This window comes from Rhinoderma darwinii, chromosome 5, assembly GCF_050947455.1.
Source record: "Rhinoderma darwinii isolate aRhiDar2 chromosome 5, aRhiDar2.hap1, whole genome shotgun sequence".
In the NCBI taxonomy this organism is placed as follows: Eukaryota; Metazoa; Chordata; class Amphibia; order Anura; family Rhinodermatidae; genus Rhinoderma; species Rhinoderma darwinii.
Window position 1 is genome coordinate 100854962 of NC_134691.1, and position 3850 is coordinate 100858811.

The window sequence follows — 3850 nt, forward strand, 5'->3', positions numbered from 1 at the left end:
ATTGGCAGATCTATGGAAAAAAATCCAATTTTCACGCTGCAATATCGAGTGCACACTAATTTCTGCAAAACACCTGCGGGGTTAACATGCTCACTACACTCCTAGGTGAATACCTTGAGGGGTGTCTTTTCCAAAATTAGGTCACTTCTGGGGGGTTTCCACGATTTTGGTCCCACAGAGGCTTTGCAAATGCGACATAGCGACCAGAAACCAATCCAGCAAAATCTGCACTCCAAAAGCCAAAAGGCGCTCCTTCTCTTCTGAGCACTACCGTTTGGCCAAACAGCAGTTTATGACCACATATGGGGTATTTCCGTACTTGGGATGTAATGAAATGAAAATGCAATGAAAATGAAAAATTTTGAGCTAAAACTACGTCTTATTGAAGAAAAAGGATTTTTTTTTATTTTCACTGCCCAATTCTAATAAAATCGAAGACAAACACCTGTGGGAGTCAAAATGCTCACTACACCACTAGATGAATTCTTTAAGGGGTGCAGTTTTGTGAATGGCGTCACTTTTGGGTAGTTTCCACTGTACTGGTATCTTAGGTGCTTTGCAAAAGTGACATGGTGCCAAGAAATAAATCCAGCAAAATCTCTGCTCCAAAAGCCAAATGGCGCTCCTATTCTAATCTTTGCCCAAAGAGCAGTTTGTGACCACGTATGGGGTATTGCTGTACTCTGGAGAAGTTGCTTTACAAATGTTGGGGTTCTTTTTTTCCTTTATTTGTTGAGAAAAGGAAACCTTTTGAGCTAAAGCTACGTCTTATTGAAGAGAGAGGATTTTTTTTTATTTTCACTGCCCAATTCTAATAAAATCTATGAAAAACCTGTGGGGTCAAAACGCTCCCTACACCACTAGATGAATTCCTAAAGGGGTGTAGTTTCCTAAATGGAGTAAAGTTTTGAGCTTTTCCACTGTTTTGGTCCCTCAGGGGCTTTGCAAATGCTACATGGCCTCCGCAAGCCATTCCTGCTAAATTTTGAGCTCCAAAAGCCAAATGGCGCTCTTTCCCTTCTAAGCCCTGCCCTGTGTTCAAACAGCCATTTATGACCACATGTGGGGTGTTGTTTTACTCGGCAGAAATTGCTTTACAAATGTTGCTGCTGTTTTTCTTTTTTAGTCCTTGTGGCAATGAGAAAAAAAATAGCTAAACCTACATTTTCTTTGAAAAAGTTTTAGATTTTCATTTTAACAGCCTACTTCCAATAATTTCTGCAATAAACATGTGGGGTCAAAATGCTCACTATACCCCTAGATAATTTCCTTGAGGGGTGTAGTTTCCCAAATGGGAGCACTTTTGGGGGACTTCCACTTTTTTGACACCGCAAGATCCCTTCAAACCTGACATGGTGCCTAAAATGTAATCTAATAAAAAGAAAGCCCCAAAATCCTTTACGTGCTCCATTGATTCTGAGTCCGGTGTTTCAGTCCATTAGGACACTAGGGCCACATGTGGGATATTTCTTGAATCTGCAGAGCCTGGGCAATAAATATTGAGTTGCATTTCTCTGGCAAAACTTGCTGTGTTACAAAAAAAATGGATTAAAAATGAATTTCTGCAAAAAAAAAATTTAATTTGTACATTTCACCTCTACATTGCTTTCATTCCTGTGAAACATCCAAAGGGTTAAGAAACTTTCTAAATGCTATTTTGAATACTTTGAGGGGTGTTGTTTTTAAAATGGGGTGACTTATTGGGGGTTTCTAATACATAAGGCCCTACAAGCCACTTCACAACTGAACTGGTCCCTGAAAAAATAGCCTATTGAAATTTTTCTTGAAAATGTGAGAAATTGCTGCTAAAGTTCTAAGCCTTGTAACGTCCTAGAAAAATAAAAGGATGTTCAAAAAACGATGCCAATCTAAAGTAGACATATGGGGGATGTTAATTAGCAGCAATTTTGTGTGGTATTACTGCCTGTCTTACAAGCAGATACATTTAAATTTAGAAAAATTCTAATTTCTGAATTTTTCACTACATTTTTGTGTTTTCACAATTAAATACTGAATGTATCGAGCAAATTCACAGTAACATAAAGTCCAATGTGTCACGAGAAAACAATATCAGAATCGCTTGGATAGGTAAAAGCATTCTGAAGTTATTGCCACATAAATTGAAACATGTCAGATTTGAAAAATGAGGCTCTGTCAGGAAGGTCAAAAGTGGCCAAAGCAGGAAGGGGTTAATAGGTCTTTTGCTTTTACACTTGGGTTCTTTCTCACCTCTTTCAGGATTGCCATTGTGCTTTTGGACTGATCTTAACACACGATGCCCACTCCTAGGGAGAGTAGCAACACTACATCTGTAGACCATTCGTCTAACCGTGAATTGATGTACACCCAGGTCTTTAGCGTGGCTTTTGTAGCCTTTTCCAACTTCATGTCTCTATAACATGTCTGTTGAAGTCTTCTGTAAGTTTTTTTTGCCTTGAAGCATGGTTCAGCTTAACCAATCTTTCTTGTTAAAAAGGCTCTGCCACTAGTTTAACACTTCCCTATCTCCTACCTAATCTAATAGGCGCTTTGATGAAGATAACGTTTATTTGTTTGTTTTGAGGTTTTTTTTTTTTTTTTAAAAATCATTTATTATTGACCAAGTTATGAACAAAAAAAAAATTTTTTTAATGCTCAACTGGCCATTTTTTTTCTATTCACCAAGTGGGCGTTGTATTGAAAAGTTTATGAAGCTGACCTATTGGCGTCAAACACTTCTCTTCATTCCAGCCCAGCTTGCTGCACAGCATGATCTCGCGCCATCACTTCCTCCCGCAGGTCCTTCACCGGAGCGATGGAAGACTGAAAAGACATTACCTCCAGCCGCTGCAGATTCGGATAAACGTCCTTGGTGAATAGAATAAAACGCCCAGTTGGACATTTAGAAAAAATTTGCATAAATTGTTAAATGTTTATAACTTGGTCAATAATAAACCTTTATTTAAAAAACTTTATCTTCTTCAAAGCGCCTATTAGATTAGGTAGGAGATGGGGAAGTTATAAACTGATGACCGAGCCTCTCTAAGAACAGATTTTTCAGTAACCAGGATTTGTGTGCCTTTTTATATGATGGAATAAGCACCTGCGAAACCCACACTTTCACACTCTCCTTATTCGAAAATGTTTCTAATTATCTCGGAGAAGTCATTAACACAGAGGTTCAGTTACTTTTTCTTCCTGAACTGTGGATGTTTACTTAATGTGCGCAATACAAAACATGAACTGTACAACTGTTTGTGTGTTTTTAGTTTAGTAATCAATGCAGAAATCTAGGTAATTCCATGGGATTCACCATTCTTTTTCTTGCAACTGTGTTTGGTCATATGACACCAGACAGAATAATATGTGAAAACCCAGCTATGTGAATCTAGCCTAAGCAATAAGCATGCACTTCAATTCCAACCAGTTTAATCTTTTTCTCCCTATTGGTGTTTTTTTTTGGGTGACATAACTGGCATGAACTGGGCAATAACTTTTATATGGACATCTCCCAGAACCCTAGAAAGAAAATTAAGGAAACAAAGCTACGAATCGCTGGTATACACATGAGATGCGCAGGAGAACTGTGTTCATTTTCCAAATTGAATGTTACATGAGTGGTTAACATTGTGATTACAGGAGTGCCTGCTGGTAGGGGCCCAGCTAATAGAAGTAAATACTAATAAGTCTTCTGCCTTGTGGAGTGTAGATTTTTCTCTACCAGTAATAACAGCATGTCCACTCCATATTCTTTCTTCAAGATTCCTGACAGCAGTTGGTTGCAGCAATAAGTTCTGTTGGTTTGGATTACACATGGAGAAGAGCCCCCTTCATATAACTTTTGTGTGAGAGCATTAATAAATCCCCCCCC

The 3850-nt window shown here is 38.4% G+C and overlaps 1 protein-coding gene across 8 annotated transcripts in view; it reads left to right on the forward strand.

Moving 5' to 3' along the window:
- The window catches only part of ZNF521 (zinc finger protein 521), a 327057-nt gene that overhangs the window by 127833 nt on the left and 195374 nt on the right, over positions 1–3850 (forward strand). The window lies entirely within an intron of this gene.